The 27806-nt window shown below is 39.1% G+C and overlaps 1 protein-coding gene across 2 annotated transcripts in view; it reads left to right on the top strand.

Annotated features, from left to right (window-relative positions):
- Positions 1-389: 389 nt before the first annotated feature.
- Positions 390-27806, top strand: part of GPR63 (G protein-coupled receptor 63) — a 55062-nt gene continuing 27645 nt past the window's right edge. The window contains exon 1 of one of the 2 annotated variants that reach the window (XM_001501202.6): positions 390-695. The gene's annotated coding sequence lies outside the window, so the exon portion shown is untranslated. The remainder of the gene's footprint in view (positions 696-27806) is intronic. The other variant, XM_070223572.1, reaches the window with a different exon arrangement.

Here is a 27806-nt window from a genome sequence, read left to right as displayed (position 1 = left end):
AGAGAAAGAGCGAGCAAGAAACGCGAGGAAACGCGATTCCATGGGCAGTCGCCAGCGGCGCGCACCGGCTTTGGGGGCGCCGGGAAGACGAGACCCTAAAAGCGACTAGAGCGGTTAGGAGAAGTGGCTAAATTCCAGGGATCGTCGTGCAGGACAAGCCAATGGCGAGGGCGGCCCCCCGTGCCGGGTCCCAGCACTTGCCCCACATTTGCTCAGGCAGAGGGGCGACCAGACCTGGCGGGGAGCAGAGAGGCGCAGCCGGGAAAGGGAAGCGCAGCAGCCCGGGGGCACCCCGGACGGTGGCCTCTGAATCTTTCGGTCTCTGCTTGCCCCTTCCCTCTTTACTTGCCTCCTCCCCCTTTCCTTCCTCCCCGCCCCCCTCCCGTCCTAAAGCGCGGCGGGCGCCTTTAAGAGGGAGCTTTGGTTACCCTGGGGGCGGGAACCCCTCGGCAGATTGGGAGGCGGCGGCGCTCGGCCGCGATGCTCCTTACTTTCGGCTCCAGCTCCCGCCGCCGCCGCCGCCTCCTGGATCGCCACCGCCACCTCCTCCTCCTCCTCCTCCTCCTCTGCCTCGTAGCGTTCTTTTCTGCGGCGGAGGAGAGAAGTGCTATGTCAGGAAAGTTCCGGGAGGGACTGTGTGGGGCCATGCTCCCTGGGCTCCTGTGCAGGCGCCCGCGCGCAGCTCTTTGTATGAGGTGAGACTTGGGGTCCTGGGCCCCCGGGACAGGTAGCAGCCTGCAGGGAGCGCTTTGATGCGCCGCGTCGAGATCGGTATGCAGCTGGGGGGAGTGTATGGCGGAGAAGGAGGCGAAGTTGTGCCGGAGAAGCTCGGGTTTTCGGGAAGATTTTTGCAGCTGGACTAGAGTGATTTCAGCAGCCAGCGCCACACCGTGGGGCCCGGCCGGGACTCGGTTTCCCCGGGGGCCGCCTCGCCGCGCCGCCCGCCGCCGCCGCCCCCATCCCTGCCTGCTGGAGCACTTAGGCCTTCTAGGAAACCGGGCGGCTGCAGGTTGGCACCCAGTGCCGGCTCTTTCACTGCCGGGCTCTCTCCTGGAGAAGCTAAGTGCTGGGAGTGAGAGGAGGGGGATGGAATCCTCTTGAACTTTTACAGTGTGGTCTCGTCACTCTTTAGGGCTGAAATTCACCCCGTTTGCCCCGGTGGGAAGGCTCCTTGCGGGCTCCAGCAGTTCGAGAGGTGGCCTCTTCCATGTGGGCGCTGTGTGTCTGGCGGTCAGCCTGGGTCGGTTGTCAGCATCACCCTGATTTTAATCCTTCCTCCCTCGCCCCTTTTGGAAAACATTTTTTTTTTTTTAAGAAAAAAAAAAAAAAACATCTTGGAGGCATAGGATGCTAAAAAAAAAAACCTCTCAACAATATACCTTTATTAAATTTATCCCCCGGGACTGACCCAAATTTTCAAAATGATCGTTTAGTCCCTGATGAAATATTTAGATTTGGTCTGGAAACTTAGGAAATACAGGTACCGTCATAGTCGGATGCAGTTTTTTCAGTGAGGTAATATGAGGCTTTAACCTATTTTTTAAAAATAAGATTTTTTCTTTGTTTATTGGTGAATTTGGTTTTCATTGTCTCTTAGATTAAGAAGGCTACAACTAATTGTAGGAGAGTGTTTCTAAGAATCATAAATAAAACCTGATGTTTCTTGCATAATCCCACATTGCCTCAGATGGTTTCACCTATGGATGAGGTATGTAATACGTGTAATTATCTGATGAAACCTAATATATAAGTACATTTATTACACAAATGGGTGTCCTGTGCCCATTTTCTCCCACTCCCAGGTCTTACCACACCTATTTCTGTTTCTGTCTTCTCCACTCACATTGTGTACGGAACATCTGATTTCAGCTACAAATAAAGCTGCTGATGGAAAGTCCCTATATTTTGTGACATGTTGCATAGTCGTAATTTTAGTGACATAATTGTTTATATAGCCCAGATTATTTCAAAAAATAAAAACAGAATGTGGGAGCTTGTTTAAAGAGTATCATGAAATATTTAAATTCTGAGGTATATGTTTTACATATAATTTTGTGTGTGAAAAATATACTACCAAAATAGACAGTCTTGTAGGAAATGTCTTATTTGCAGTGGGGAAATTTTGAAAGAAAATCCTTCCAGAATAACCATTAATATTATAACATTTCGTTGGGAATATAGATATTCATCTCTGAGCACAATTTTGTCACTCTTCTGTCAAATATACCAGAACTGAAACTTTCAAAAAAGAATTCACCATATCGAGCATTTTCTGAAAATTTGCAGCAAACTGAACATTCTTGAGAAAAAATTTGCTTAGAAAAAGTCACATACTTAAAACCCTAACTGCAGTTACCATTCTTCCTTAAGTTTGCCGGGCTCCAGGCGAGACAGTACTGCATTCAGTAAAAATTTGGGATTCTAAGGTGGATGTGACTTAGTTGTTAGGATTGTATTGATTAATATGAGTATCATGAGATTTTCTATATAGTTTATTTGATTTGAGATGATTGTTTTGTGAATGATTCTTTTTGAAACTAAATATATATGTCACATAAATATATCACAAATATATATCTCACAAAATCCATATCTATCTATATCTATCTATGGATTGATATGGGATAGATGTAGATAGCTATGGATATATATATCTCCATATATATATATATTTTAATATATATGTATTTTCCTGGCAAAGCAAACTTCATTGTGGCCCTGAGGTTGGGGCTCTTGCTTCCAGGCCTGCTGGAGAGTTGGGGTGAGGGGCTGTCGTGTTGCCCCCAACACCTCCATCGCACTCAGACTCTGATGGAAGGGATGGGGAGGTGGGGTGTCCTTGGTCTGCAGCACACCTGAGGAAGGCCTACTCTGCATGCTGCTCTCGCAGGCCCTTCCTTGGTCATTATATATATATCCATATAGCCGTGGAGATGCATATTTATGTATGTATAACATGGAAAACTGTTCAGGGACTTGATAATACACTTGCACTGAGAACAGCAGGTCTAAAAGATCAGAAGCTAAAAACAGCCTGTTAGGACTTCTCATTTCTTCAGCATTTTCGTCAATATCGGTTGCTATTAAAAAATACTATGTTTTCCAACATGTTCTTGTTCTCACACAAGGCTTGGACCAGGGAGCCATATGCCAACGATCCTAACCACATATTTGTTAAAATGGACTGAGTTATCCCACCAATGGATGATTGAAGCAGGCATTTCTTAAGCTTCAGTTATTTATCTTCAGTAGAGAAATCCTTAGGTAACATTTAGCTTGTCAGTGTAGTGTTTTCTTCTTTTAACTCTTCAAAAATGACCTTCAGGGCATGCCCCCATAGGTCTGGGACTTAAGAGAATAGACTTCAAAGGCATGGGAGGCAAACCCTGGGGAAGTTTTGATACTCCAGTGTAGGAAATGATTTGAGAGAGGTCTCCATTAATGCTTGGGAAAATAATACCTATAATACAGTGCTTCAGTCCACAGCTGAAGCTGCTACATTTCAGCATATGTACGAAAGTTAGAAATGAAATGAAATGATTTTTTAGACTTTTTGCTTTAATTTGCCAGGCATTTACCAGAAATGTGTTTATATTTGCTACAAATGCCTTTTAATGTGTTGCATGTAATAATCTCCCCTTCCTCCTTTTTTTTGCAAGCATGACCTCTGTAATTAGGGTGAGTTCATAGTGTTTACTTGAAATAGACAGTGATGTGTTTCACAGAGTTTATGTTGTGTCACTTCGGCTTTTAAAAAATACGTTTGAAATGTTTGAATCTCTGAGATCACTGCCTTTCAGAACTAATGGGATCTTGGTCAATTATAGTTTCAGTTTCCTGGGAATTTTCTGTTTAAGGTCAGATGTGGCCCTAATTTGAACTGGATGATCCACAAAGTAGGTACTTTTGTAACCACAAAAGATGGAGAACATTCCAAATAATTTGCACTGTGGGCAGCCCAACATGCTTTAGTGCTTAGCTGGCTTGAGGCCATATGCCGTCCTTGTAAAAGATGATTTCTGAAGCTGACGGCAAGCTGTTTGACACATAGGATAAAATGCCTTTTAGCTTCTATGCCAGTAAATATGGACAGGCTTGGTAAAAGTAATTTGTTCCCATTTCTGCCTGTATGACAAAAGATTCAGAAAACTCAGGCATGATACTCTAGTTTAATACGCTAGAAAGTTCCTTCATGTTCATTAAAAATGTAAGGCAGAGTTGAGAGGGTTGAATTTTAATATAGCTTTCAGGTCTTGGGCAAAAGAGTGTACACTTACAGTTAGGCGGGTAATCTAGTGGTCGCCTATTGAAATTAATAATAACACTTGTCGGTATTTCCTTTGGGTGATAATACAAAAGAAATTATATCCTCCCAGGCCCAATTTAGATTAAAAAAACATCTCCAGCCAGATACTGTACCAATCAACTGGCATATATGTTAATCGATTCTTAGAAATTTTTAGTTGAAACTGTTAGGTGTCATTATAGTCGTAAACTTTACATACATTTTGAGGTTTTGGTCCAAAGTTTCTTTTCTCTTAATTGACTTAGCCCAATCTATATTGTTAAAGCATTTCAAAAATATTTAAGGCAAATTTTTTAATGTGGAAACTTCTAAGGATCTGCCTTGGGGAGATGGTGCAGAGGGGAATGATTCTTTATTCTAGCTGTTACCTTCCAAAGGGGGGCGCCCTCACCTCTTCCTATTCTTTTTAAACAAAAATAAATAGGTAATTTTAGAGACAGAACTTTTTAAGGTATTTAAAGATGCTTGAAGTTTGCATCCGAATAAGAATTTCAACTGCAAGTTACCCAAGAGTCAGTTAACGTCTTTGCCAGGCGTTGGTACAGCATCTGGCTGAGGGGGCTGCTGCAGGTTTTTCGATGTGAATTCGTCCCGGGAGGATATAGGTTCAAAGGGATTGGAGTAGAAAGGGGCTACTCCAGGAATAGCATCCATTGCCTTCCAGAGGGGAAAATGTTTGCCTAAGTGTGTACTTGCAACAAAATCCATTCTTTTCATCATTTTAGCTTACGTTTTCCATTTCCTGCAGGCTGTATGTGAAGTAGGCCATCTTGCTGCTCCATTTTGATTAACCTTACGCAAACTGTGATGCCTTCTAAAGCACTAGCAGAAAGTGTGTTCTTTGTCTTTCCGCTTGTTCCCACTCAGCTGTGTCAAACGATTTTCCTTCTTTTGAATTACGATCTTTCTCGATTTATGATGGGGTTACATCCTAATAAACCCTTTGTAAGTTAAGAATATCATAAGTCGAAAATGTGTTTAATACACCTGACCTACTGAGCATCATAGCATAGCCTTGCCTACCTTAAACGTGCTCAGAACACTTACATCAGCCTGCAGTTGGATAAAATCATCTAATACAAAGCCTATTTTATAATATAGTGTTGAATGTCTCATGTAATTTATTGAATCCTCTACTGAAAATGAAAAACAGGATTAATGTGTGGTAACAGAATGGTGTAAGCGTATCTCTTGTTCACCCTCGTGATTGCAAGGCTGACTGGGAGCTGTGGCTCGCTGCCGCTGCCCAGCATCATGGGAGAATATCATACCGTGTGTCCCTAGACTCGGAAAAGATCAGAATTCAAAATTTGAAGTACGGTTTTCACTGAATGCTTATTCCTTCCGCACTATGGTAGAGTCAGAAAGTCGTTAAGTTGAACCGTCTTAAGTTGGGGACTATCTGTGTTGGCTTCATTAATGATATATTAGGAGTTTTGAATTTACGCTTCCCCCATTTTCCGTAATAGGACTTGGATAAATTTGCTTCTGCTGAAAGGGGCAGTGATATTGGGAACTTCTGTTTTTGTGTCTATATTTCATGTATAGTTGCTATTGTAAGGTTTCAAATCTTTGTTATTTGTGTGCTATAATGGATATTTTTTATTATTATGGAAGTGACACATCTTCATTATAGAAAATTTAGAAAATCCAGACAATCAAAAAACCAAAAAGACCAAAACCAAAACCAATAAACAAAGAAAAGAAAAGAGGGGGCTGGCCCATGGTGTAGTGATTAAGTTCAGTGTGCTTTGCTTTCGCGGCCTGGGTTTGTGGGTTCGGGTCCGGGGTGTGGACCTACACCACTTGTCCACCATGCTTTGGTGGTGACCGACATATAAAATAGAGGAAGAGTGGTAACAGTTGTTAGCTCAGGGCAAAATCTTCCTAAGCAAAAAAAAAAAAAAAAAAAAAGAAGGAAAAGAAAAGGAGAATTACTTTCAGAGATAACTATTGGTAACATTTTGGTGTATATTTTTATATACATATGGTAAAGTACCTATAGTACATAAAGTAAATATATATTTCTTTTTAATTTTCATACAAAGATGAACCACACTGCACATCATGGTATGATCTTCTGTAACATTTTGAATACTGACAGTATTTTATTCTATGGATATATCATAATTTATTGGGGATATGCTGTAATATCAGATAGGTTTTCCTTTTTTTTTTTTTTTTTTTTGCTACCATATAGCAGTAAATATCTTATAGCTTAGTTTTTGTGCACATCTAAGGTTATTCCCTTTGGGTGGAGCCCTAGAAGTAGAATTTTGGGGTAGGGATAAAGGGCATTGATGTTTTTCATTGAACTCAAGGCACTTTATTATTCCCCATATCAAATCTATAGACTTCATCATAGTTTTTCTTGATTACCTTCTGCAGTTTTGTTTGGTCAGTGTGATATGAAAAACTCAAGTCAGACAGGATTTGAACCTGGACCCGACTGGGGGCTTTATCCCAGTGAAATAACCCTAGATATTTGAAAAGACTCAGCTGTAAGATCCGTTCTCAACACCAAACTGTTAAGTCGCGCTCAGTCACAGCTGTAAGTGCTCTTTCCACCTAAACAGATCCAGCTGCTGATAGCGCGCCCTGAGAATGTTGTCCCTTTTTCGCTTTGTTTCCTTACTGTGTTACCACCTGACCTCCTGCCCACGTGTACTGATGCGCACGTAATTGCTGTATGGTAGAGGGCAGAGAGAGTGTTTCTTGTGTCGTCATTTCTAAGATTAAAAATGTTCTGTTTTCTGCCCTTTGCTGCCGACTCCGGGAATCTGAACGTCCCACGTGTGTATATGTTTCTATATATCTGTATATTATCTATGTCTTTCTCCCCTTCTGTCAATAATACAAAACTTCATCTTAGCCAGAAATTGCCTTTGGAAACCAGAGAAGTATCACAGGCTATCACAAAAACGTGGTCACTTCCAGGAACAAAACTAGGATATAAAATGGACAAAAACTAGGAAAAGGACGTGTGTGAAAACCTAAGGATTCTTGGGTAAATGGAGAGAGAAATTCTCCCTTCATTTTTATGAATAAAGTTGTCTTTAGCCATCAAACATGACCATAATGAATGCAGAGTCACATTTGTATTTTCATGTACAAATTTTCAGTTTTAGAATTTGGTGCTGGCTGTAAAAGGAAAGAGAAAGTAAACACACACACCCAAACATATTTTCTGGGCCAGTTATTCTTCAGACATGGTCTTCTCTTCTGTGAAGCCATCTCTTCTCTGTTCTCTAAGTCAGACTGAGGCTCGCTGTTCCCTTAATACCTGCTGCTTACCTCTGTTTTGGCACTTCAGAGTGAAGTTTTGTTTAGATGAGTATCGTTTCCTTCTTTAATATCTTAAAGAAGAGGAACCGTATCCTTGTGTTTTGACATGGAATGTGACAGTCATGTCAAGACAGAACGTGAGATTTTCTCATGAGATCCTGTGGATAGTCACTGTTTACATGGGAATGTTCAGAATATGTTTTTGAAACTGATTTTACTACATAATTCTCTTAGAGTATTTATTGTGAAGTACGTTGTACATATAAAAGTGCATAAAACATATTTCTAAGTTAAAAAAATTGAATACCTGTGGATATACTATCAAGGCTAAGAAGTATAGCATATGTAGAATCCCTCTGTTTATTCATTCCCCACTTAAAGGAAACCCTTGTCTTATCCCTAAAGCAGCATATTCTATTTTTTTTTGAGGACGATTAGCCCTGAGCTAACATCCACTACCCGTTCTCCTCTTTTTGCTGAGGAAGGTAGGCCCTGCGCTAACATCTGTGTCCATCTTCCTCTATTTTATATGTGGGACGCATACCACAGCATGGCTTGATAAGTAGTGCGTAGGTCCACACCCGGGATTCGAACTGGTGAACCCTGGGCTGCTGAAGTGGAGTGCATGAACTTTACTGCTGTGCCACTGGGCTGGCCCTGCGTATTCTTTTTTTTTTTTTGAGGAAGATTAGCCCTGAGCTAACTACTGCCTATCCTCCTCTTTTTGCTGAGGAAGACTGGCCCTGAGCTAACATCCATGCCCATCTTCCGCTACTTTATGTGTGGGACGCCTACCACAGCGTGGCTTGCCGAATGGTGCCATGTCTGCACCCAGGATTTGAACAGGTGAACCCAGGGCCGCTGAAGCAGAACGTGTGCACTTAACTGCTCGCTACCGGGCTGGCCCCTGCATATTCTTTAATTTTGGTTATTTTTGGACTTTACATGAAGGGAATCTTATATTTCTTATATATAATAGATATATATATTTTTAAGCTTGCTTCATTTGTTAGGATTTTGAGATTCATCAATGTTGATAGCTGTCATTTTTTTTTGTTTGTTTAGTGTTTTGTTTTATGAATTCTATAATTTATCCATTCTACTGTTAAGGGGCATTTGTCATTGTAACTAGGTTTTCAAAAGCATAAAGTATAAGCATAAAGTTTTCCATGATATCTTTTATCTGTTTAATCATTGCTGCATCTGTGGTATGTCCCATTTATTTTTACTCCTGATGCTGCTAATTTTTCTCTTTCTCTCCTTCAACCTTGAGCTGTATATTTTCTCTTAATCTTTTCAAAGAACCAACTTTTGGCTTTGCTGATCATTCTCTGTTATATGCTTGTTTTCTAACTCTTTCATTTTTGCTCTTTTACTTTTTCTTCCATGGTTTTGGGTTTATTCTGCCATTATTCTAATTTCTTAGTTGAGTGCTTAGCTTATTCGTTGTGAATCTTACCTCATTAGAGTACAGTGCATTTCCTTTGAATCACCATTTTAGCTGCTTATCAGAATTTTTTATGTAGTTTTTTAATCATACAGTTCTAAATATTTTCTGTGATTTCTTTGATCCATGAGTTCTTGAGAATGGTATTTTCTAATTTCTAAACATATTTTGTTTTTGATTTCTAACCTACGTGTGACATGATCAGAGCATGTGGTCTCTGTTATATGAGTTCTTTGGTGCTTTTTGAGGTTAGCTTCATGGACATGAGCTAGTATTCTCTTTTTAATGAATGTGCCATGTGTAGCTTGAAAATATTGTGTATTCTCCAGTTTCTGGGTGCAGTCTTCCATGTGTATCCATAAGATGAAAATTGTAATTGTGTATTTAAATCTTCTTTATCTTTATTTATGGTTTTTTCTACTTGATCATTCAGTTACTGAGAAATTGTAATAATGGATTTATCAATTTCATGTCAGTAATTTACCTTTTGCTTTACATATTTTGAGGTTTGTTATTAGGTGCCTTAACAATTAGATTTTTAAATATCCCTGTGGTAAATTAAACTTTTTATTGTATGTGATGGCCTTCTAAATCTCTAATAGTGCTGTTTAACTTAATGTCTTTTTTCTTTGATATTAATAAAACCATATAGGGTTCTCTATTGGTTGTGATCGGCTTGATATATCTTTCTCTACTCTTTGACTTTCAAGTTGGATTAAAGTTCTTATGTTTTTAGATGTGTCTTTTATGAACAGCATATAGCTGTATCTTTGCTTTTAACTGGAAACTTTAGTCTTTTAATATTTAGAATGAGGACTGATATATTCGGATTTCTTTATCATCATATTATGATGTATTTCCTATTCTGCTTTTTCTGTCTTTCTATTCTCCTTTGTTGCCTTCTTTTAGATAGATTGATTTCCCCCTTTTTCACTGTTCTTTTTCTTTTGAGGGTTAGGGGACTGGCTATAAGCTCAATATGTGTTCTTTTAGTGGATACCCAGACAGTTTGACTATGCACATTCATCTTAATCTACTCTAAAGTTATGATCAGTGTCTTTGCCTTCTGTGGTGGACTGAATTGTGTACCCTCAAAATTCATGTTGAAACCCCAACTGCAATGTGAACTGTACTTGGTGATAGGGTCTATAAGGAGGTAATTAAGGTTAAATGACCAATAAGGTTGGTGTCCTTGTAAGAAGAGGAAGAGACACCAGAGATCTCTCCCTTCTGCACACGTGCAGAGGAAAGGCCAAGTGAAGACACAGTGAGAAGGCAGCTGTCTGTAGGACAAGAAGAGAGGTCTCACCAGAAACCAACCCTGACAGCGCCTTGACCTTAGACTTCTAGCCTCTAAAATTGTAAGAAAATAAATTTCTGTTCTTTCGGCCACCAGTCTGGATATTTTCTTATGGTCACCTAGCCGACTAATACACTCTCCTTTAAAAGAATGCAAATTCCTAAGAATTTTTTAACTCTTATGATACCCACTTCCAACTTATGTGTTATTGCTGTTGAGTATTTTAGTTCTAGCCTGTTTTTTTCTCTCATAAGTTAGACATTACTTTTATTGTTGTGTACAGTGTCTTTTATATCTCACCATTCCTTCTTGGATATCAGATCTTCTGTCTGGGATCATTTTTTTTTCTGCCTGACGTACATTCTTTTCCTTTATTGAGAGAGAGAGAAAAAAGAAAGACAGAGGGTATCTATGTGTGTGTGTGAGAGAGACAGAGACAGGGAGATTTTTGTTTGTGTGTCACAATCCTTTTCTTTCACTTCTTTCTTGAAAGAGAGATTCCCTGGGTATTAAATTCTATTTTGACAGTTGTTTTCTTCCAGTGCATCAAAAAATATCATTCCATTGTCTCTGAATTTTATTGTTGCCCTTGAGAATTAAGCAGTGAAACTAATTTCTTTTGCTTTGTTGGGGAATCTATTTTTCCCCTCTGGTTCCTTCTAGGGAACCTTTTAAAGCTATCCAGATAATCTCCCTCTTCTTAAAGATATTCTCTCGACCTCTCTCTCTCGGTTCTGAGTTAGCAATCTTATGTTTCTAGGTATGAATTTTTAAAAAATCCTGCTTGGCGTTAGAGAGGGTGCATTTGAGACTAGCATCTTTCAGGAATTCTGAAAACTTCTATGTATTATCTTTTTGAATATTTTCTCTTCTCTACTAATTTTATGATCTCCTTCTGGAACCCCAATTGCGTGTTTGTTACACTTTCTGTATTATCTTCCTTGTCTCTTATCTCTTTAATCTCTTATCATTCATTGTTTTCTCTTGGTTGTGTTTGGGAAAAATTTCTTATGTTCCAACTTGCAGTTCACTAATTTACTTCAGTTATGTCTAATATTTCACTTTGTTGATTTTTTTTTTTTTTGGTGAGGAAGATTAACCTTGAACTAATATCTGTTGCCAGTCTTCCTAATTTTTTGCTTGAGGAAGAATAGACCTGAGCTAATGTCTGTGCTAGTCTTCCTCTACTTTATATGTGGGTCACTGCCACAGCATGGCTGATGAGTGGCATTGATCTGCGTCTGGGATCTGAACCTGGAACCCAGACTGCCAAAGCAGAATGCGCCAAACTTGACCATAACAACATGGGGCCAGTCCCTGACTTTGTCTTGAATATTAGTTTATTGTATTTTTCATTTTTATTACTTAATTCTTTTTCATATCTGCTTGTCTCCTGCTAATAATTTCAACCATTTATTCTTTTATTTTATACTTTTTGTCTAATAACTTATGTAACTGAAGTTGTGGTGGACTTGTTTTTGTGATTTTCCCCTGCTCTGAATCACTCATGCTGCTTTGGTCATTCTGAAGTACTGTGATTTTTCACTATGAGCGGCTCACTTTCCTCAGAACTTCATCTGTGGCAATTTTCTCAGGCTTGGGTTGAAGGTGAGTTCCTTCGGAGGGGAAATACATTTTGATTCTGCTACTAGCTTGGATGCTCTATTGACCAGAGCACATTTGAAATCAGATTTCTGCTTGAGGTTTTTTTTTTTTTTTCAATCTCAGGACTAGTCTGTGGTTACAAATCCTTTGGGGGAGATTATTTTCCCTCATCCCTGCAGCACCAAGGATCAAGACCTGCAGTTTTCTTTGCTGTCCCTTTCATCATGGAGGAGTTTATTTCTTGTTCATCTTTAACGTACCGAATGTAGCCCTTTGAAGTCCGGGTTGCTACTGGGATCTTCTGATAAATATTATAATTCTATAATCCCATCTCAAATGATTTAAATTTGACTATACTAAAGAAACTATTTTGTTTCTGAGATCATGGCCATGTACGAAGTAGGAGATCTTTGTTATTTGGGTTAATATGCAAACCTTAACTAACCATGCATGATGTTTACTTTTGAAAAGACAAAGCAGACACTAATGTGTCAAGATGTGATGGCAGAATGCTTACTTTTCAGTTTTCCTTCGAACTCCAGTTTTATAATTGATCATTTTTCTCTGCTGATAAGTTTGAAATTTCTGTTAGGTTGTTGGGATCAGCACTTTCTTTTTGTAAGCCCTAAACTTCGTCTTATTTATGGTCATTGAGTATTTAGTGTTGTGTTTTGTTTTTTTAGGAAGCTGGTACAGTCATCTCCTTTTAAACTGTTTGATTACATCTTCAAGTTTGAAAGACACCGCCAGTCACATTTGGTTTTCCGTTGCCTCCCATTTCTGGGCTTTGCCTTTAAAATGGTAGTAGGGAAAGTTAAAAAGCCACTGATAGTCTGTGTTGCCCTGATTTATACTCTCAAAAACAAGTTAAAGATGGCAAACTGCAGGCTTCTTCTGGGTAGTTCACTTTTGAAAAGGAGTAATTATTCTATGCTTATTTCAAATGGTTACATCTTTGTAAACATTTTAAGAAACACTTAGTGTTTCTCTTTTGTTATTATACTCACATTTTTCCCTTTAACCCTCATGATATAGACACGTGGGTGCAGCCTTGGTTGTGATGAACACTTAAAAGAGAAAGAGTTTAAGACCTCCCATTTACATCTCTCAGTTCTCAGTTACTGTGGTTTAGCTATGAAAACTTAGATATGTGGTAAAATGAAGCCAAATATCAAACAAAAAAAGGACTACTGTAATTAACTTGATTACTTTTGGATAATTATTCCATTCATCAGGTGATGATTATTCCTGTCATAAAATTAAGCTTTTACTATTTTCCGTGCTCTTTTTATGAAATAATTTTTCTTTTTTCAGTCTGAGTTTTAAAGTCGATCTTTTTGTCCTGCTAATTTTCCTCATTGTGCATAAAGAGGCACCAGAATAGAAAAGATCTCTGAAGCTCACATACTAGAATCTCATTCCGGTAAGGTCTTTGCTTATATCTAGATTCTAGGTTGGAATAAAGTTCCGGGAAAAGATCCTTCTGGTAATTATTTTTTTAGTGTATAGACAGCAAACACTCCTGTCAAAAGCCATGTTACATAAAGCATCCATTTAGTTTGTGGCCCTTGTAGAAAGGGCATTTTCTATGTATCTAATAAATATTTGATACTTGGCGTGATCATTTCACTGACTACTGTCCAAGCCAGAATCTGTGTTAAATTTTGCTTATTCTGCTCAATTACAGCATAATAAATATTCTGCATATGAGAAGAATTTTCACATTTTGTTCCATCCGTCATTAAGCAGACTCTACATTTGAGAGCCATTCTAGTGCAATGATTCTTGCCATTGTTGGATATATATGGAGCACACACATACACACACTGCTTTCTGGTATCACTCTCTCATAGGCTGTATCTGCTGGGAGAAATCAACTGAGAAGTGGGCATGAATGAAGTATAATAAAACTGGAAAAACTCCACAGGAGCATAAGCAATGATGTTTATACAGCAGTATTTAGTGCTCTTCTTTCCCTTTGTTTGTGTAAGAGGAAATCCAAGAATTGCAATTCTGACTATTGTGTGTACAGTTGACACTGGGCCAGTGAATTCCCTATGGGTCCTTGGTTGTACCAGCCATACGTCAGTTGCATCAGCACTTTGTGAACTTGCAAAGCCTTTGCTGATGCTTTGATCTTTGAGCAGAGGACCAGAAGACTAGCAGCGGGCACCTGACTGAATGGCAGCATCATGGGGACCCTATCAATGGAGAACCTAGTAATGAACACCCACCACAACCTCTCCCTGAATCCCTTCTCCCTTGTGATTTTGTGATGCGTGATGAGAAGTTGTTTGGTGTTTCGAATACAGCCATTTTATCATCTTGATTTTTTTTAAAAAAAATTTCTGATGGTTCAAAATGAATATTACAGATTTTCTTTAAAAAATTTCTTGGCTAAGTCATGATTTTTTTTTGCTGGGTGGGGGGAGCAGATCTGCAGTACTTTGAGTTTAGAATAGCAATTATGTAACCCTTTTTACTTAGTGATCCTTCCGCATTGTTGGATGCACAGCAAACTTGATTGAAAATTAAAATTTAGAAAGCATAGAAATGGAAATAAGGTTGGGGTAGAGGAGATAATCACTTTTATACGTGATTTCTGCTTTATGGCAAGATTTAGTAGAGAGCCCTTCAGCTAGTGGGATTTCAAGAACCATTTTCTTGAATTTAAAATTATTTGCCAACAGTTTGGTTTCAGAAGACTTTTTTTCAGGACTGCATGCATTTTGTAAAATTTTATTTATTCTTTCCATGAAAGATTCCTGCTTTTAGTCCTTATTTATTCATTTTATTTTACCTTTTACTCCCTGTGATCAACTTTCTCCTATGCCTTCCCCACCAAAAGATAAAACAGGAACAATATAAACCAGACTTCAAAAGCAAAATACATTAGTCTTTAGCCTAGTACTTTTGGATTCATCTTAGTCGATAATATCATGTTATCATAGAGCATGAGATTTAGAGAATGTTGCTAGAAAGTATGGACACATATAATTGAAGAATTAGGCTTTCTCCTCTTGGAGCATCCTGAGGTTTTCTTCACAGCACATACAACATGGTGTAATCTAGTGGTTATTTTGTGTTTGTGTGTTTGCTTGGCATGAGTCAGGGCTCTCGAGAGAAACAGAACCAATAGGAGGTATATATGATTTATTCTAAGGAGTTGGCTCATGTGATTATGGAGGCTGAGAAGTGCTACCATCTGGCATCTGCAAGCTGGAGACAGGGTAAGCTGATGGTGTAGTTCTGAGAACTGGAGGGCTAATGGTGTAAGTACCACTTGAGGGTAGAATATGGATGTCTAGCTCAGTCAGGCAGTTGGAGTGCAAATTCCCCCTTCCTCTGCCTTTTTGTTTTATTCAGGCCTTCAACGGACGGGATGATGCCCGCCCACATTGGAGAGGGCAGTCTGCTTTACTGAGTCTACCAGTTCAAATGCTAGTCTCATCCAGAAACATCATCACAGACACACCCAGAAGTAGTGTTTAATCCAGGTACCCTGTGTCTCAGTCATGTTGACATGTAAAATTAACCATCACAATGAGTTTCCCCACTAGACTTGTGAGTTACATAAGATCAGGAGATACATCTGTTTTGTTCTTTCCTGTATGCCATGCTTAGTCAAAAGCTGGCTTCAAGCAGATGCTTAATAACTGTTTCTTAAAGGATGGAAGGAAATGAATTTAAAGAAGTGTATAAGTCAAGTTGAAAAATACATGTCAAAGCTTTATATGATAGACGTGGATAGCATGGTGGAAGACTGAGTATCAGGGCAAGATACCCAAGTGAAGGTAATTTCAGTTGGCACAGGATGACTCTTGACGTTTCCTTTGTCTTTATCTGGTGGCCACTTTGAATACTAAAACTAAAGTCTTACTTCTTGGATTTTGGAACTCTAAGTATTTTAAATATGACCTTTAGATTTTTCAGAATCTTCCCAAGTTAACCAGAATTATTTTGATCATGGCAGTGAATCAAGGTCAAACAGATTTGCCATTATTTCTGAGGATGAGTCAGTGCTGCTCTTCAGCAATCCTCTTTTGAAATGGCATACTAAGAGCAGAATGATCTTTAATTCTGTGCTGTTTCTCTTGTGTTATTTTTTAGCTTCCCACACATGAAAAAATTTAGTAATTCCATATTTTCCCTTATGTTCATTATTGGAATTTGCTATGGTAATGAATTGCATTTGCATACTATGGACCAAGGGACCAAGCATTTTTTTTTTAAGAGATATATATAGATATGGTTGACTACTGCATATGCAATCATGAGATTATTTGAGGTCTCTGGTGACATCATGAAGGTCTTCCACTCCCACGTTCTGTGAAATACCGTAGGAGGAGATGTGTCTGGTTGATGTGGGTGAGGTGCGAAGCGGGGGTAGTAAGGTGGTGGGGTAGGGAATCTTATAGACGTGTCTGTCTTCTTCCAAGGGATGATGCTTGAACCATCTTAGGCAGTGACATTGTCCTGATGTGTAGGAAGAAAGAGGAGACCCTGATGTAAGCGTGTGTCCCCACTTGGTTTTAGTAGACAGACAGCATTTGTGAATCTCCAACAACTAGCTTGGTACCTGGCATGTGGTTGGTACCCTAGACATTTTTGTTGAATTGGCTCATCTGGAGATCTCAGGGATAGTCATAGTCAGCAACAAAAAGTGTTCTTATGAAAAACAAGTAAGCTATACTACAGTTGCATCTGGAGATATTTAAACTGAGTACGGTTGGAGATTTTTTTAGGTCTAGGAAGAAATATGTAGACTTCCACCATGTTTGAAGCAATGAAAGAACAAGAGAAGCTACATCTCTTTTGTTCTGAAAAGAGATTATTGAAAGTCACTTTTCTGAAATAAGGGGAGCAGAAGCTGGAGTGGAGAAGGTCAGAGGGAGAGAAACAAGGTATCATGTCAAAATAGTAGTGCAGAATTTTGAAGTGAGAAAGAGGTTTAAATTCAGTTTGGGATGAAATATGGAAAAGAGTCATTTGCAAGGGTGAAAGAGTAGAATCCTAAATGTCACTGAAGTGCTGGTTCTGTGGAGGGCATGGTTTTCTTTTCTGGTCAAAGTAGAACGGCTAGCTCATATACACTGAGCACCGGCTATGTGTCAGTACTTTATATTTGCTGTCTCACTTAATCCTTACAATGGCTTCATGAACTGAGGCGCGCTGTGAGCATCTCCATTTTTCTGACGTAGAACTTGAGGAACCGAGAGATTAAGTAACCTGCTCAGTGACACACAGTTTGTAAATGGCAACCAGGTGCTCTGACCACTGCTAACGGGGACACGCTGGGCATCTGGAAGAACAGCATGGAAGTGCTCAGTAGACAGCTTTATTGTAGCCCTGACTGACTTTTTATTCCCTCCAGAGGACGTGCCAAAATCATTTGTAGTAAGAGGCAATGGAGAAGAATGTACCAGCATTTTTAGAAGTGCCAGTAGGATGGGGGAAACATTTAGCTTTGATTAGATAAACTTATTTTAAGGCCTTGGAAACTTTCACTCTGTTAACTTTGTGGCTATTAAAGAAAAATTAAATGTTTCATCCTCGTGTAGATAGGTATATGGGGTCAGATGGGTTATAGAGTTACTTAAGGGAACAGGTGTAGAAAGTGGAGTGGCAAGCTGAGCTGTACTCCAAAATTCAGATGACTCTAAAGTTGGATTTAAAAAGAAAAACTCGAGGGGACTGGCTTGGTAGCACAGCGGTAAAGTCTGCATGTCCTGCTCTGGTGGCCTGGGGTTCACTGGTTCAGATCCCTGGTGCAGACCTACGCACCGCTTGGCACGCCATGCTGTGGCAGGCAGCCCACATATAAAGGAGAGGAAGATGGGCATGGATGTTAGCTTAGGGCCAGTCTGCCTCAGCAAAAAGAGGAGGATTGGCGGCAGATGCTAGTTCAGGGCTAATCTTCCCAAAAAAATAAATAAATAAAAGAAAAGAAAGAAAAAGAAAAACTAGTGGAATAGCATGAAAGTAAACAAATATAAGCAAGTGTTTTTTTTCCCCGTTTCTTTCTTTGCTTTAAAATTGCATTGATTCCCAGGGGATGTTTCTGGGAACCAGAAAGGTGATCCAGAGATTAGTATGAAAAGGGAGGCACTGTTTTTTTAGATTAGTAGGTAAATGATTGGAGGAAATATGGGGTACTTTAAAAATGAGTGACTAGATAAATTACCATATTTAAATTTTGTGCTTTTGAGGATGATAAAACTCTATTCTACTCATAAGTCTGTTGTGCCCTTTACTGGGGAGAGTACATTTCTTGCTTAATAACAGTAACACTTACCTAAAGGATAAGGCACATTTGAGTAATTCCTCCTGTCACCAGTTTCCAAATTTTTAAATATTGTGTTGTATGCTGCCCATGGACAGCGGTCATGATGAGAGAGGCAGGAGAATGTGTATTTTGCTTCCTTGATGTCTTTCTTAAGGAGTAGAGGTTGTTTTAAAGGAATATGTCTTATGATCATTGAAAAGAAACATTTATATATGTATTTATAATACATGAAAATATTCTTCAAGAAGAATTTTTTCCTGACTATAAGAGAATTACTCATTTTACAAGATTTGGAAAATACAGAAAAGTAAGAAAAAATATATCACCGATAATCCTGCTGGTCAGAAACATCTGTTAATATTTTGATGGGTTCCTTTCCAACCCCTTTTAGAAACTTTAAAAAACATATCAGGAGCATACTGTATATATAGTTTTGTAGTCTGTTTTCTTCACTTAACATGCTTGCATAATATTTTCTTGCGTCACTAAATACTCTTCAAAAACAGTTTTAGTGGCCATACAACATTCTATCCTATAAATCATGTAAGTAACTCAATCTGTTTCTTTAATGCGAATCTTTAGGCTGGTTCCATTTTCTTACTATCATGTACATGAAATTTTTTACCGGCTTTATTGAGATACGTTTAACATCATAGAATTCAGCCATTTCGGGCGTGCGGTTCAGTGGTGTTTAGTAATTTTACCAAGTGGTGCCACCATCAGCATAATCAGTTTTAGAACATTTTCTTCCCCCTAATAAAATCCCTCATGCTGATTTATAGTTAATCCCCTCCCATCCTTGCCCCAGGCAGCTACTAATTTACTTTCTCTTTCTATACGGTTGCCTTTTCTGCACATTTCATATAAGTGGAATTATGTACTATGGGGTTTCTTGTGACTGATTTCTTTTGCATACCATAATATTTTTGAGGTTCATCCATAACATAGCATGTATCAGTACTTTATTCCTTTTTACTGCTGAACAGAATTGCATTGTAGGGGTGTCATACATTTTGTTTATCCAGTTGCCAGTTGATGGACATTTAGGTTGTTTCTAGCTTTGTGCTGTTAAGAATAATGCTGCTACGAACATTCATGTGCAGGTCTTTGTGTAGGCGTACATTTTCATTTCTCTTGGGTCCATACCTAGGAGTCGAATTGCTGAGTTGTATGGGAATTTTGTTGTCTATTTGAGAAACTTCCAAATTGTTTTCCAAAGTAGTTCCACCATTTTACATTCCCATCAGCAATATATGAGAGTTCCTATTTCTCCATATCCTCACTAACATTTATTATTGTCTGTCTTATTTATTATAGCCATTCTAGTGGTTGTGAAATATCTCTTTGTGGTTTTAATATGCATTTCCCTAACAATAGTAATGTTGAACATCTTTTTTTTTTTTTTCTTGGTGAGGAAGATTGGCCCTGATCTAACATCTGTTGCCAATCTTCCTCTTTTTTCTTGAGGAAGATTGTCACTGAGCTAACATCTGTGCCAATCTTCCTGTTTGGTTTGTGGGATGCTGCCACCGCATGGCCTGATGAGCTATGAATAGGTCTGTGCCTGGGATCTGAACCTGCAAACCCCAGGCTGCCAAAGTAGAGCGCATGAACTTACCCACTACAACACTGGGCCAACCCCAATGTTGAACATCTTTTCATGTGCTTATTAGGCATTCATATATGTTCTTTGTTGAAATGTCTATTCATATCTTTTGTCAGTTTTTCAATTTGGTTTGAATATTAAGTTATGTAAGTGTTCTTTGTAAATTCTGAGTACGGGTCTTTTATTTTATAGGTGTTTTGCAAATACTTTCAGTCTTTTGCTTGGCTTTTCATTTTCTTAATTATGTCATCTGAAGTGCAAAAATTTTGAATTTTGATGAGGTCCAATTTGTCAACTTTTTCTTTTATGCACTATTCTTTTGGTGTCATACTTATGAATTCTATGCCTAACCCAAGGTTTGGACGATTTTATATATATTTTAATTACATGAATTTTTCAAGGATATTTTAAAATATTTCTTACGGATGAGTCCTTGTAATAGTTTTATTTTTAATAATGTTTTCTGAAGTATTAGGTACTTCAAGAAGATATACAAATCATAAGGGAAATTTGAAAAAATGAATACATATGTATAATTACTGCACCAATCAAGAGAGAATGTTACCAGCATCCCAGGAACCCCCCAGAACCTCCCAGAAGCTGTTTCCAGTCATTACTCCCACTCTTTTCCAAAGGTAACCAATAATTACTAACACCATAGATTAATTTTGCCTGTTTTTGAATTTTACATAAGTGGAATAGCATTGTATATACATTTTTGTGGTTGTGTCTTTTGCTCAATATTATATTTGTGAGATTCATCCATGTGGTATGTTGCAGTAGTTTGTTCTTTTTCATGGCTGTATAGTATTTCATTATACGAATATATTACATTTATTTATCAATTCTAGTATTGACATTTTTGTTGTTCAAATTTTGGCTATTTTTAATAGCATTGCTGGGAATATACTTGTCCTTGACTTTTGGTGTACAAATGTGAGCATTTCTGTTGAGTGTCTACTTAGGTGAGGCATTGCTGGGTTAAAGCAGGCACGACGACTGCACATTTACCATAAATGACAAACTGCTTTCCACAGACATCTACCAGTTTCCACTCCCAACAGCAGTATATGAAAGTTCCATTTGCACCACATTCTGACCAGCACTCGCTGTTTTCCATCTTTTTTATTTTAGCCATTCTGTTGGATTTGTGTTTTCCTGTGGTTTTCATTTGCATTTCCCTGATGAGTAATGAGGGAGAGCACCTTTACCTTTTTTTTTGGTGTGTGTGTGGCTATTTGGATCTTCTGTTGTGAAGTTTTGTTCAATTCCTTTGCTCGTGTTTCAACTGGGTTTGTTTGTGTTTTCCTTATAAATTTATTGTCATCAAAAAGTCCATGTATGCGTTCCGGTGTGAGTCCTTTGTCAGTTATACAACTGCAAGTGTCTCCTTCTGTGGTTGGGCTTGCATTTGCATTCTCATAGTGATGCCCTTTTGGTCAACTTATCAGTCTTTCCTTTATAGCTAGTGCTTTTGATGTCTTATTTGTGTCTTAAAAATAAACTTTATTCGGACACAATGAAGATTAAGAAACTGAAACTTGAGCTAACTAATGAGAGGCAGGTGTTTGGTTGTTAGGAGGGCTCTTCAGTTTCCTGTCCACGCCTGTTCCAAGAGAGCAGCCCCTCAGAAGATGTTGCCCCCACGCTCCTGTGAGCCCCGAACACCAGCTTTCAGCCCTTTGAGCCTGCCAGGGGCGCTGCTGCCCTCAGCTTCTCAGCCTCCCAGCTGCCTCTCTTACTCAACTTTAAGCTTCTCAGCTGCTTTTAAGCTTTTCAGCTGCCACTTTTTAGGCTCTCAGCTTCTCAGTTGCCTTGAGAAAACCTCTGAGCTGGCATTTTAGGATTGGCTCATGCCTCCGGGGGAAAAGTGTCATCGAATGCAGAGCAACCTCTCTTTTCCTTCCTTCCTTCTCTCTGGGATCTTGGCCTCTCAGGTTCTCTCTGCTTTGGTAGCTCTTAGATGCCTTCAAAGAGGTTTTAAAAAAATTATCCAGGTTTTTTGGTTGTTGTTGGTGGGAATATTGGTCTTCCACAAGCTTGTCTTTCTTTGCCAGAGAAGAATTCCCTTGGGAATGTTTTTTAAGGCTGTTGATAAAGCTTGTTGAATTACTATAAGGTTGGGTTTCTGTTGGTGGAGTATTAGTTTGCCAGAATTATTTTTATCTTTTTAAACTGTTAAGAATTTGCTAGGCAAAAAATAACATGGTGGTTTTCTTAATTTTTATTTTCTAGTGAGACTGAACACTGTTTCCAGCAACGGTTGGTCCTTTTTATCTTCTATTTATGAGTTACCTATTAATCTCACTGATTTTTAAGAACTGTGTAACATTGCCTGTATTAATAAGAATTCATGCATCTGAAGATAAAGGCTTATTACCTTAATGAACTTAAAAATAATTGCCTTTTCCATTGATGTTTATAATGTTTCAGTATTGTTGAAGGCAAGAGTTGTATCTCCTGTTCATTTGTATTCTTTCTTGGTATCTGGTGCATCCTGTCAACATGAAGCGGATTGCATTAAAAAATAACGCAGAGCTAGGATGAAGAAGCTCTTAAAGTTTGTTTCCTGTGTCATGTGATGTTCAGTGATTAATCACTGTGAAAAATTTCGTTAGTTATTGATTTAAATTATTTTATTTAGGACCATGTACTCAAGGCCAGGATCCTGAGGCATTTCACTTTTCATCATTATCTTCTTTCTCACATCCATCCAAATCACTAACATAGGATCAAATTCTTCTTTGTGAGGTACCACATTTATTGGGGATAAGTAACGTATCTGCTTCATAAATCTCCACAACTGTAAAAGTGTAAATTATACGTCTTACCTTCCTCACATGAAGTTAAATTAATGGCGTTCCTAGAAGCATCATATAAATGCTGGATGGCAACCTTACTAGTTGCATTTTGAAGGAGTTTAAGGGTAAGACAGTTTTAGACTGACTTCAGATTCTGAAGCGTGCACATAAAAATTTTAAAAATCTAAGGCATTCTCCATTGACATAGTTTATCCAACTCTAACCAAGTGTTTGGGTTTCAAGAAATGATCTAGACAGTTTAATTTTTAGTCAACGTTATGAAAATAGTGCCTGAGGAGGAGGGATAGTGGAATTTTCCTTATCATGTTAGGCATACGTTGGCTCTCTTAATTGTGGAAATACAATTTTACTCCCAGAGATGTCCTTGTTTTAGCTACTGCTCTACCTTTTTTGGTCATTTCATCAACTCTGCATAAAACATAATGTCTGTTCTCCTGCTGCCTCTGGCCCTCAGGGAATGGTGTTCTGAAGAAAAATGGAAGCCTTTGGGGAAGGCTGGTCTAAAAATAAAATCCTCAAGGTGTGAGACCGGGGGTGTGGGCCAGATCTAGGGAGAGCATTTTTAACATTGCAGATTGCTGTGTTAAGTGGAAGAAAAGTCCCTTTCTCTTTCCTCGGGGGATGAGGGAGGCAGCAAAGCCTTTTGGAGAGAGCAGGGACTCTGGAGCTGGGCTGCCCTGGCTTCCAATTCCAGCTCTCCCCCCAGCTGTGTGATTGGAGGCCTGTCATGCTCCACGCCTTGGTTTACTTGTCTTCAAAATGAGGAAAATACTTCCACCTTTAGGGTGGTTTGTCAGGATTAGCAATAATGTATGTGAGGGTCTGGAACACGATGAGTGTTGAAGAAATGGGAGCTAACATTGCACATCTTAAATTTTGTCTCTCCTTCTGGGATAAGACTTTTTCTTCTCTCAGCATGATGGTGATTCACACACTAGAGCCAGGTTACATCTGTGCTAATCCTAGCTCTGCTATTTATTAGCTCTGTGACCGTGGGCAAGTTACCTAGTTTCTTTGTAGCTCAGCTTCCTCATCTGTAAAGGAGCGTGGTTATGATGCCCACTTTCGAAAGATACTACAAATAGTAATATTTGTAGAGTACCAGAATAACGCCTGACTAATATGGAATCACCATTTGATGTGTAAAAGTCAACACTCAAAGCCAACATTAATTGCTTATTGTTATTAATAAAGGTAATAGGATTAGAGATGGAACTAGAGGCTGCATTGCTGTGGGATAAATGATGACCTGCACAGAAGAGAAATAGGCGTGAAGAAGTTGAGTGAGATCAAAATTGGCCACTCTGAAGCTGGCACAAATTCAGGTGGCTGCTGTTATCAGGAGCAATCTCAGAGTGGTGGAGACACTTGCTTTTAGCTCACTCTTAGGAGAACCTGCAGAGAAATGTCCTCACAAGGATGGCTTCTGCTGTGTGCTCCACTGTCAGGAAAGACACCAAAAGGAAAAGGAACGCGATTCGGGTGGAAAATACTTCCGTGTGGCACTCAAAAATACCATACATGTTCTCCTTTGGTTGAGAGAGAGATATATATTTATTTATATACTATAATATATATTTACATGGTACATATATTATATATATTTAATGTATATTATGTTTCAGATATAAAGTTGAAGCTTAAAAAAGTCTATGGATTATTTTTTGCGTACTATTGAATGTCATTGGGCCTGAAATTTTTTTTCATTTGCCTTGAATTAGCATAAATAAGACCACAGTTGTCTTTTTTGTTGAGTTTTTATAAATTTTTTATATCCTACATTTCAGGTAGTGCCAGTCTTCATATAACACTTGTTTAATACACTTTGAATATCTGGTAACTTACGCAGGTGTTCATCTGTTGCTCAGGCCATATGTTGAGTCCTTCATGGCTCACCCTTCTGTTAAAAAACCGCAGCTACTGTTCAGAGATAAGTCAAAGGATAGAAGACATCTTAAAGGTAAAACAAACTTGTAGGGGAGACTCAAGAATGTGTGCACATCTATAAAATGAGAAGTGAACTGCTTTTTGTGGCAGAGTGATTTTTCTCTCCATCTCAGATGTTACAGAGATAAAGAGAAAGAATAAAAACACTTGGGTTCATGGGGCTGGCCCGGTGGCATGGTGGTTAAGTTCGCATGCCCTGCTTTGGCAGCCCAGGATTTGCAGGTTTGGATCCCAGGCACGGACCTACCACTGCTTGTCAAGCCATGCTGTGGTGGCATCCCACATAAAATAGAGGAAGATTGGCATGGATGTTACCTCAGTGACAGTCTCCCTCAAGCAAAAAAAAAAAAAAAAAGGAAGATTGGCAACAGATGTTAGCTCAGGGCCAATCTTCCTCACAAAACCCCCCACAAAAAACAATTGGGTTCAGAAATTTCCTAACATGAATGCTGAGAATACTTTTAAAGCTGAGGGTTTTTGGAAAGTTCACCACAACGTTGTTTTCTGCAGACTTCCATTGGCCATAATAATTCTTTTGTGTGTGAAGAAGATTGGCCCTGAGCTAACATCTGTTGCCAATCTTCCTCTTTTTGCTTGAGGAAGATGGTCCCTGAGCTATCATCCATGCCAGTCTTCCTCTACTTTGTACATAGGACACTGCCACATCATGGCTTGATGAACGGTGTGTAGGTCTGTGCCCGGGATCCAAACCTGTGAACCCTGGGCTGCCGAAGTGGAACATGCAAACTTAACCACTGTGCCACTGGGCGGGCCCCCATAATCGGTATTTTAAGGTAAAAGCAAGATTCACAGTGCTGTCTAGGTGCAATGAATGAAGGAGGTAGAATGGACAGCTGAGCGATGCCCCACGCTTGCACTGTTTTTCTCAATCTGCAACCCTACCCTCTAGAAGAGCAGCGCAGCATTTAACTCCAGAGTTAAAAAATAGAAACTTCTTTTCTCAAGAAATCAAAGGAATTTGCCTGAGGAGAAGTGGAGTTGATAAGGGGACAACATAGACCCCAAACAAAGCCCTTGTCTTCTTGGTATTTGGAAGCCCGCCCCCGGCCCACCCTAAAATGAAGCCTGTCTTTTGACAAGTCCAACATCTCCACACACAGAACTCCCTGCCAGCTGCCGCATGAGAGGAGAGATTAGCAGAAAAGCAGAGCCAGGTGTCCAGGAGCAGAGGAAACCCACAGCAGCCACAGGGAAGGAAGCACCCTATCCTTTCTTCAGCAGTATGCACCAGATAAATGACAAGAAACAGTGTCCTGAAAGAGTGATAAAGTAAACAGCACAGATGTCCCTGTAAGAAACAGGGATTAATTAAGGAATTGAAGAGAATATAAAAGAAAACTTTAGGAGAGTTTCAAGAAGATGACAGCTGGAAAATAACAGGATGCAGTAAAATAGGAACAGTCAAAGAATAAGGAAGAACTCTTGAAAATTAGGCATTTGTTTGCTGAAATTAAAATAATTCAGTGGAAAATTTGAAAGATGACTATAAGGAAATCCCCTAGAATATAGTGCAAAAAGAGGCAGAAAACTTGAAAGAAGGGCAAAGAGACAGGCTGAGTCAAGTTGGTCTAAAATCTAAATAGCTGGAATTCCAGAAGATCCGGCAGAGTAAATGAAGAGTTGAGAAAATCAAATAAATAATAGACACTCCTTTGTGCTCTGGGAAATAATCTGAATCTTCAGATTGACAAGTTCGGAGGGTGCAGCAAAATGGATGAAGACAACAAATATACTAAGTAAAGTTCAGAGTTTCTTTGCAGGATTTTTTTTGTCCTTAAAATATAGGGTGTTCTGAGAGCATGCTCTGGAGTACTGTGTTCAGAAGGTAAATTCTTTCTTTGTCGTTATCAATTTGATATATAGGTTTACGTTCATTTATTTTTGTGTGTATTAAATTTTGAAGGTTTACATTTTTATCCCGTTAATATTTTTTTCAAATATGTAAAGTATTTAAATGGCACAAAAGTCAAAACCATATAAAAAAGCATAGAGAAACTTTACGAACATCTCTCTCTTTTCCGTCTCAGGATCTTCTTAAAAAGCAGACTCTGATTTTGTAGATCTGGAGCCTAATATTCTGCATTCTAACAAGCCCCTCAGTGATGCAGATGCTGCTGGTCCACAGGCGGCCCTTTGAATAGCAAGTTCCCAGACAATATTGCAGATTTGCCAGTTTTTCATGTGGCATTCTAAAGACAAGGAACAGAATAGCAACTGGCTTCATATTAGAGCCTTCTTTCATTCAAATCAAAGAGTATGAATGAAATGATAGGAGGTAGAAGACAACACAGGAAAAGGAAGAGGAAAGAGGAGCAGCTGGCCAGTGCCATGGAGAAGTCCTGAGAGCGTCGGCAGCCAGTGCTGCAGGAAGTGGAAGTGCTGGTGAGGGTGGAGGCTGAAGACTCTTAAAGCAAGAGGAGCACTCAGAAGCAGGGGTTGGAATAGCTCTGCTGGGCCGGTGGAGGCTGGGCAGAACATGCCTGCTCTTCTCGGCATCAGCCTATGGAAGCACAGGCATTGGGAACCTCCTTGAAATCTGCACCCCAGTGTGGGCTTTACAAACAGTCCAGTAACCCCAGAATGACTAAGCGTCCCACTAAGGAAAGCAAACCATCCAGAGCCTGTCTTTCTGTGGTCATTTGGGAGCTCTCACGATGTACAGTAGCAGACCAGCCATGAAGCTGAGCCCTGTGTCCTACACGTCTGATCTGCATCTCTAACAACATTGCAGCATAATGAAAGAGGCTAGGAAAGTGAATAGCATCTGTCGAAATATGTCTATCAAAAAGCTGGTGGAGTTCACTCACCTTGGTGTTATCTGGGTCACTCAGCTGTACTGAATAATTCTTATGGACTGAGGTTTTACTTTATTAGAATTTCATTGAGGCATGGCTTGATCCTTTCTTTCAAATACGTTGAAAATATTCTTTGAGATTCAAGTTAATTACTTTTATTTTCTCAAAAAAATAACAAAAGCACATTAAAATGCAGAAAGAAAAGAAAAAGCCCATATTCCTACCACCATTAACATATTACTTTCAGCTTTTGGGCAATTATTTCCCTTGAGCTTGTGTGTATGTGTGTGTGTCAAACAGTTATAATTATGCTAAATATGCAATATTCCATCCCATTTTTTATGACTTCATGTTTTAAGCATTTCTCCATGTTTTTATAGTGTTCA

This window comes from Equus caballus, chromosome 10, assembly GCF_041296265.1.
Source record: "Equus caballus isolate H_3958 breed thoroughbred chromosome 10, TB-T2T, whole genome shotgun sequence".
In the NCBI taxonomy this organism is placed as follows: domain Eukaryota; kingdom Metazoa; phylum Chordata; class Mammalia; order Perissodactyla; family Equidae; genus Equus; species Equus caballus.
This window is presented reverse-complemented; position numbering and strand designations above follow the sequence as displayed.